Here is a 9512-nt window from a genome sequence, read left to right as displayed (position 1 = left end):
CTGTACATTATGAAGACTGGTACGTGACAAAATCTTATTTTCAAAAAGGTCCGCAGTGCAAAAAAGGTTGCCGACCCTCACCTGGATATAAACTGAGCGAGGGATATTTCAGAAAGAAAATTCCTTCATGATATCGTATAGTGTAGAATGAAGATCAGGCATATGTTCGGTACTACCAGTTTGCATATTGAGCCGAATGTATAGTCAATAGACCAGGGGTGTCAAAATCAACTTGCAAAGCTGGCCGGATTCAAACTTTCAGAGCACTCGCGGGCCGGACCAGTCAAATGATTCCGAAATGTTACCACAAAATCCATTGCCTTGTTTTTCACTTGAATACTCAATAATAATTATGGTATATCAAAGACAATCGGGTCCTATTCGATCAACAATGGAATTGGCCGGTTGAACAGTTAGATAAACTGCTAAAGCAGTGGCTTTACCGATGATATACGTTGGCATATTGCTATATGATTGCTTTGTTTTAGTCGTAATCTCACAATATAGTCTTGTATATGCATGAGGAATACAAGCGATTCAACCGTAAACGTAGACGTTGAAATTTGGTTCATTATTTTTACACCGCGATTCGGGTTTCTATGGAGGCCGAAGAGCTGTTAAGTCATAAGCGCAAAATGCGTGTGACCACATATATTTAAATCATATTTTTGTGTCATAATTATATTTTCCATGTAACCTGCACAAGCCGATTTCCAACTGACGTTTTCACTTCTGCAAATATCTATTTTGTGGCCCATTTTCCATAAAAATTTGAACTCGCTGTGCACTTTTTTGCCTTCTCGGAGCTGGGTGTCAATGGAAGCGACTTGTTGCTGATAGTGACTACAGAGTAACCACAACACCACTGTCCCATGGTTATAATGTGGCTATGAACGTTGTCGATATTTTCCGTCTTGATGGATTATTTAATGAAAGTATTTCGTACTAACAATCTCACCATTTGTTAAAAATGTGCTGGACAATGAAGCCTTTTTTTTCAAAATCGCGTCGTGGGCCGGATGAAACCATCTGGCGGGCCGTATGTTTGACACCCCTGCAATAGACCATTCATTCCTTTTCAAGTTTACAATGCCTAATAATCCAATTCAGTCCTTTAAATTAATGTATGCGCATTTCACAGCCGTCAACCAAATAAAATACAATATGTTTGATGTGCTGGTGTCGAATTGAAATTCATTATGTATTCTCATCAATAACAATGATATTGCGATTTCAGCTGTCCGCAATCGTCAAGGTAAAATATTACCACTATATTGAATAGCACCTGAAATACACTGACCGAAACTTCAATTATGCCATGACGATATCTCTTTGAGGTCCATGCTCTTATTTTAAACCGAGAGTTTGCTCAATATTGCGGGCATATATCCTCAGAGTGCTGCAAAAGATTTCCAGGTTTAATTCGATTACGTTTGCGAAATGTCTACGGAGTGCGGAATGGAATACGGCATTTTAAATTTGTTGTCATTGATGTTTTTGAGTCATATACCGCGACTCATGATATATATACACACACGATCTGCGAGTATGCATACCATGAGTGCATTATGTCCCCATGCGGCTCGACAAGGAAGGTTCAGATATAGCCTTCTAAGCCTTTCTAAGTCTTGGCCCACGCCTCTACGCTATCCTGGAAATGGTGAGCGCCACGCCGGAAAGCCAGGGATACCAGGTGTACCAGCGAGAAGCCTAGAATTTAGGCAATGCTACAAGTCGGGAGCTACGGAATCAAATAAAGAATATCCGTCTGATGTGGATGACCATCATTGTCGAAAAACATCATGAATATCACCAACACACTAGTCAGGTCTTTGGTCCGACGCAGCCAGGGATTGAACGAACGACCTACCGAACAAGAAGCCCATTAGTACGCTATCACACCGGCAATGAAATCGGGCGACGGTGGTGGTCCCCATCCACCGGTCCGCGTCAACTTCGCGGTCAGTCCGCCGAATATAATTCAATTTTGATCTCAACTGCAAATTGTCCACAAATTGTGAACTAGTTTAAGAATTTGGAACGCTTGCTACTTGTGACTTATCCTGCTTCGCAATGCTGCAAGCTGGGTACCAAACTGTTTAAAATTAGGTGAATGGAACTCGTTTAATACCAGTAATATATGAAAGCTAAAACGGGATTCGACGTTTGACAGTACAATATAGTAGAATCTATCAAACCGGGAAGATGCATTTCTTTCAAAAAAAACCCAACGGTAAAAATCGATTTGGCGGTTTTAACAGGAGTTGACGCTTTGCATAACCTACAACACAACCACGCATGACAGGTGTAACAGCTAATAGACAGCCGCAAATGTCGCATTAGATTAACTTCCAACTTTTTGCGTCGAGTTGCGATAATGAATATTTGGCGCCAATTTAACCGGATATAGTATTTACAATTAACAAGGAATGCATTTGAATGCCTTACATTTCGCCTTTATATCATCGGTAATGCGGGCATTACGACGCTAATGCACTGCTCACTTCATTCTGCCAACTAAAACACCTGCAAATATGCGCCGCCGGTTACATCACGACGGTGGTCCTACCCGGTACGAATGTGAAACGGAATAACTCTACGAAATGTAGTTTATTTTTAGCTCACGACCCCGTCGCGAGACTGTGCGTCTGCGATCTAAAAATAGGACTCTACTACAGCCACTCAAAGTTCCAACGACGTAGCATTACAAAGCGTTTCGTAACGTACGATCGGCGTTGTTCTCGTAGACCGGTTGCGTTGCGGGGGAAGTCCGGGTGATGTAATCGCAGAGAACGGAATTTACATCGCACGCTGGATCGCGTCGCCGCTCGCCGGCAGCCGTCTTTGTTTACCTTACGCACCATTGCTTATTGCTTATGCGCGGTCATCACTGCTGCTAGACACCTGAGCAATGAGCTGTGTAATTTGTCATACTGCAGAAGCGTGGGCACCGTCTCGTATTCACAATGAAAACGCGGATAGTCTGTTTGGGGATTTCCACACTTTGAGTGCTTGAGGTTTTGAGTTCCATCGTTATCGCTGTCGATTCGCTGTATCTATCCTTTACATGTCTGTGCCAATTCTGCAAGCAAAAGTAATGTCATGAATTTCTACTCAATTATAAGTAGAAGTAGACATATACATTTTTGAAGACATGCCGAAACAACTCCAAGTAGATGTAAATAAGAAAGGTCTCAAAAGTACTAAAGTAAAAGTAGTTTGAAACGTAGATTCTGTCGTGGCATCGCATACGACAATGCTAAATGAGCGATGACTCCACAAATGGAATTATTTTCGACAATATATTCAGCTACGATGATACAAACGACCATGTAATATTATGATTCCATATTGTGATGCCAACCAATCCCAACATGATGATGATGCGGACTAACGCTTATGCTGTCGACAATTTATACCTTCTGGGATACGTCAATATGAATCAAGCTCTGCGCCTTTCGCATCGCTCAATTTGCAGCTTTTGGTGGTCTGTCCATGCGTACGAATTACGATCGCTTTCACAAGTACTTCTTACTTGAGTGGATTTCAAGTCAGTCAAGTCTACTTCAAGTGGTTTCAGGCTGCTTTTAAAAGTACCACTTTTACTCGTGGCATAGATTTTTGCGTCGCTACTTCTACTTGTATTTGAGTAGCTTTCTTGATTACTTTGACCATCCCAGGTCACAGACTATGAAATAGATGTGAAAGTAGACCGCACCCATATCCACCTGATTATGGAATGCACATAGGCAAATACTACTTGAGTACTCGGAAAATGTACTTGGTTACTCATCAAGTCTGAGTGTAACTCCTCCCTACACCAATTGGTAACATGTGAACGTCTTGGTCTGATTCCAGGTATTCCGAACAGGGCAAAATATTCATAGAGTTTAGTGTTTTACATCAGCAGCGACCATTCGGTGCAGTGGTTATACGCATAATCTAGCATATATACGGGACCGTTACTACCGAACCCCAAACCACCCAAATGGGGGGGGGGCCAAGCTCGAAGGGGCGCCACTTATTTCGTGAATGAACAAATATTAGAGAATATTTTTTGAAAATTTGTGCAACTTATTTCAATTTGTTTCGCGCTGCGCGCGATTTGATTTCTAAGGATTTGTAGAAATAAGCATTCCGCCGTCGGACATGACCGTGCCACGCCGCACCAAGACATATAAAGTTTAGGCCAAAATGAGACAGTGAAAAGCGTGCCAAAAAGTGCTGCAGCGAGAAAACCGTCTTTTAGTTTAGTACGTATAGGCGATTTCAATATCAATTTCAATTATTATTACTCACCCTAAATTTTTCAACACAAAACCTCAGTCAGCTCCGCCGTAAATATGACGACGTGGACTGAGAAAGGATAAAAAAAATTCTAGCAATTTGTATGCAATTACCAATATCATTGACCGATTCAACCATACATTACGGAATCATTTCGGTTGGTGCGATTAGGCCAGACTAAGTCACTAATTATTGACTAGAAGGAAAGTCGCACACAAGTAGTGGTGAAAATGTAGACTTGAAAGAAGGGCTTATCACTCAATGGGGACCCCAATACCAATGTTTTGGGAGAGGCTGCCGAAGTGCTATTTCGTCCCTCCCTACAGTACATCAGATGTAATGCTTGGAATTAAATTTTCATGCCATTGCGAGAGGTTTCCCTTTCTGGATGTAATCATTCGTGGTTGCTACGCAAATTATACGCTTAAGTTATAAAACCTATACTTACCGTACCAGTTTCACATTCAGTAGTAACTCATTGTAATAATGTTCGCCGTTCTGATCGCACTTAGAAATCGAAACTAACATGATGCGGTCCAACTCCATCTAATAGCATTCCATTAAAGATGCAAGGTTGACTATTTTTTGTTGGAGATAACCAGCTTTCAGTCGTTCGTATGCCTACAGAAGCAGCCGTTGACCATTACGCTTCTAAAGCTTGATACAGACATAATATTGTGAAGAGGTGCAAGCGAACTATGTTTCAATGACATTTTCATCCTGGTGGCGACTAATATACGCAAAGATAGAATTGTGTGGAATTTTGCAAATGTTTTCAATACCATGGCTGGGGACTATCCATACTACTTCCATGCTAAAGCACACGCCTGGTGTTATATCGACTGTGTCGTCATGACGACAAGTGAATGATTGTTTTCGTGGTGTCAATCATACAATGTTTGCCCATACAGCAGATTTAGCAGTTTCTGATTTTCGTTTCAACGTTTTCAACGGTTTATCAGGGGCCTAATGTGCGGTAGGGATATAATTATTACGTGTATGTTGGCCAGAATCCGAACGCTGATGGTGGCATCAGTCGAGACCGATTTGACCTCGAAAATCGGTAAAAAATTATGATCGACTATCGGTCGAGTAAGGCCATTTGACCCGATTCGAGAGCGAAATATTTTTTCCGGGTTTAGTACGAACCCGGCACTGCCGAACCTGAAAAGCCGGGCTCAACTGCTCCTTCTGCTCTGCGGAATTGCTATAAACTGAACTGCTAATTTCAGTATGCTTCTAATGAGGGCAGTGTTGGGATCAAGTCACTATACCTTCGAGTCACGAGTCATCTCGAATCATTGCACATTTTGACTCGAGTCAAGTCAATTGATGTTCAAAGATGACTTGACTCAAATCAATTCACTCGTTTTTTTGGAGGTGATTCGAGTCAAGTCGAGTCAAGTCACGATGCAAGTCAAATAGAATTATCGACGTATGAGTGATGATGCAAAGTCATTACATTTTGCTAACTGGGTGAAGGAAAGATTAATTGGCCATTGATCTTGAATCAAACAAATATAAAGTTAAAGATTCATGCAAAAATATGTTGTATCGCTCACGCACACGTAGAACTGCTGATAAAATAAGTGAGTAACTGTATAGCTACATGCTACAGTCTGTTATAATCAGCCAATACAGAGGATCGAACACGCTGCCTCTAAAAGTTGAGCAAATTGATGTGGTACAATACACTACCCCTATAAACATCCATGTGAATATAAATTCATAAACTATATTAGCTCGATGTAAATCATACAAGAGTGTTCGTAACGGTTATCACTGCACAATGTCAGCACTGAGCAGTCTAAGCAACAAAGATAGGCCTACCTTCAGTGGTGACCCTACGAACGATGGGGCCCTGGGCGAGACTTACCGGGGGGGCCTATAAGTATATATCCGTAACTTCTGGGGGGCTCCCCCAGACCCCCCCTTCCGCATCGGTTATTATTATCTATCTTTCACCACCGCAAAAGGTTTGCCCAGGGCCTGGATTCGGCCATGTCTGTTTTGCATGTGTGCAAGGATAGACTAAGTAATTCTACCGCATGCAGAGACGTGACGATTATCGGGATACAGGACTTTTCTAACAAATGCAGTGATTTGATGATGATTGACACATCTGTACGGAATCATATTCTTGATTGGTACACGGCTTTCCATGTTTATTCGTCATTCTCCTTGAAAAAAGCGCAAAATCCAAATAGGGGGGGCCCTTCGACCAGGGGGGGCCCCGGGCGACCGCCCACCTCGCCCACCCCAAAAGCCACCACTGCCTACCTTTCTACTAGATTAATCTATACTGCTGCGGCCACGACAAGTCATTACTCGAGTCACCCCAACACCGAACGAGGGTGTATTACAGGTTTATAACTTATTCTGACAAACCATTTGTTTTACCATTGATTACTTCATCAATGTAATCGATTGGGATTCAGATTACTTCTGAATCACGCGATTCCGATTCCGATTACATCGACATTTCAAACTAGTCGATTACGATTACAGTGAAAAAGTACTCACGGTTACATTTCTTAAGGTATTCATGGTGTCTGTCGACTACTATGGTCATTTACACCAGGCTAATTTTCTTTATATTTATTCCGTAGCTGCCGACTTGTATAGCACTACCCACTTCTAGGCTTTTATAAGACACCGCTTACACGGGTTATATGGCGAGGTGGAGCCTATAGGAAAACCTCCAACAGCATAGGAATGATCCAATGTAACATCACGTCGAAGCTGACTCCATGCACTTGAAACAAAATTTTGTTACGGCCATCATGTTGTTGTATGACATCAGATATATAGCAAGCTGTTGAATATGTGACAATTTGTAGGGAGATTTCAAGTCGATATCAAATTATTTCGTTGGATTCTGCCGGTGTTTCGGTGCAAGTTCTGTAATAGACATTCAGATTGGTATATCAAAGCACTGCTATTATACGTTTACGATAATTGGAAGTTACTGCGCGGCGGTTCTACTTGTGCCGATTCACAAAATCTTGAACTCGCGCAAGCTTAGCGCAAGATATCAGATTTTTTACTCATGCCATCACCACTTCAGAATTTTCTCCTCTCTGCTATTTCTACAACGACGACACTTTCCTTTTAATAATAGGGTAATTTCTTTGACATCAGAGGTACAGCAATATTGAGTCGTAACATGTGAACGTCTGTAACATGAAAAGGTTTCGCGAAACCCAATATTCTCTAATGATTGACCCAAATATATTACTAAATACCAACAAACAGACCGCCGACAGACTGCTTGATACGGATAGCCGTATTGAAGTATGGAGATTGATGATGGTATGTTTGTAAATTTAGCAATTTCGTAAATATGAGGCTGCTTTGCTAGTTGAAAGCTCTTTGTCATTCCCTGATCTTGTTTTTTTTTTCTATTGAAATTGAAAGTACTTTCATTTTTCACCCACATCATGGTGCTATGTCATTAACACGATCTCGCCCACACGTTTCTCAATAAATGACCCAATAATGTGATAAATGACAGCGATAAACCGCAGCCAGAAGATACTATGGGATATCCAGATCAGAACAATGACAACCCCAATAAATATGATAATATTTTTCGTCGCAGCAATAAATCCATTCTCAACCAGAAATACATTTTCAGGAGCATAACATCTCAAAGTGATCAAATGTACTAATATATAAACCGACACTAATCGTCGTCTGTTTTGCTGTTATGATTTTATTGAAAGACCTTCCTCCACCTTCACCTATCATGAACAATTCTATTATATGATCAAACAACTAAGAAGCCTACTTCCGATTCCGAACTTTGACGAAATAAAATTTGGAAGTTGCTGCGTTTTGGTTCTGACTTGATGGTAATCGGATGCAAATTTCACAGCTCTAACGTGTAACACTGGAGTCAGATGTCCAGGACAACGACGCTCCATCAATTTGCCACTGACACAAAACATTCAGCTATTCCGGTCTTTTTTGTATTTCTCGTTATTTTTGACGGAGATGGCATGATACAATTTTCTGTGCACTCGTGAAAAGCACGAAAACAGCAGCTCCTTGTTTACCTCCAAGGATGAACTCATGTAGTTGTTGAAATGCTGACTTCTTGTAGGATTCTTGAGTCGCAATCAGATACCGTGGTCGCGCTTTTTACATAAAAGAACATTCGATTCCAACGTGTTCTTGAAATACATCCGTGCTTTGCATAGTGCGTTTTCCCATCTTAATTTCAAAACATTTGTATTTTTGTAAGATGAGATGTGTATTATCACTCACATAAATTCCAATGATGAGGATATACGTAAATGGTGACGAATGAAACATCATAACTATGTTAAATGCAATGTCAAACACCCCCTTTTCTTTTGCCCGCGCCCAAGCGCGATCACGATCGCAGGAGTCGTGTATGTTTGATGGGATGTCATATTGAATGACTTGTGTAGTGACTTATTGGTCTCAAAGCAATTTCTTACGAATTTCACTTGTATTTACGTTTTGATTTGAGACAAATCGAGCACACTGCGACAAAGCCGTCGGCAAACACTGAGGTATAGGCTGCTTTTACCGTATGTTGGAGATTGTAAAAGGATAGAAATGAGGACCGATAATGTTTACACCACGGTAGCCACCCTTTTTCAGATCGAGTTGACACGATTGAAAACTATAAGACCAATAATGACAGTCAAATATTCTTTTGGGGGGCCTAAGCAATGAACTTTCTGTTTGTCTTTCATTGTGTTTATAAGATTATATCTAGTTATAGATGTGAATTTCATTAGGGCTCTCTGATGCCACTTTATCTCTCCCACAAAGTCATGACGTATTCCATGAAGTAGACATGTCTATAGTCCAGCCTCCGGATTGCAAATGGCCCGAGATCGCATTTATTCGAGCCCGTAGGATCTGTCAGGGTCTGTGGATATACTTATTCTGTAATATTTACTCGCTGGAGAAATGGCGTTGTAGTTTCACAGCTGCAACTCCAGTGGGCTGCGAGGTCACGTCCGACCAGGGTTGTAATGACTCGAGTCATGACTCTACTCGAGTCCGACTCGAGTCACGATTTTTGGTGACTCAACTTGATCCGTGTCATTTTTTAAATGCGTAAAATGACTCGACTTGGTTCGAGTCCATTCAAGTATTGACTCGACTTGTACTCGAGTCATTGTGCATGACTCGAATCTCCTGTGAACCTCGTTTGTGAATATTCCTGTTATTGAATTACGCATATT

At 41.2% G+C, this 9512-nt stretch overlaps 1 long non-coding RNA gene across 1 annotated transcript in view; it reads right to left on the bottom strand.

Annotated features, from left to right (window-relative positions):
- The window catches only part of LOC145436102 (uncharacterized), a 423401-nt gene that overhangs the window by 297521 nt on the left and 116368 nt on the right, over positions 1–9512 (bottom strand). The window lies entirely within an intron of this gene.

The sequence above is a fragment of the Botryllus schlosseri genome, chromosome 3 (genome assembly GCF_051294905.1).
Source record: "Botryllus schlosseri isolate E-star chromosome 3, Bs_hap1, whole genome shotgun sequence".
In the NCBI taxonomy this organism is placed as follows: Eukaryota; Metazoa; Chordata; class Ascidiacea; order Stolidobranchia; family Styelidae; genus Botryllus; species Botryllus schlosseri.
Note: the sequence above shows the minus strand (reverse complement) of the source record. Positions and strands in the feature narration are given on the sequence as shown.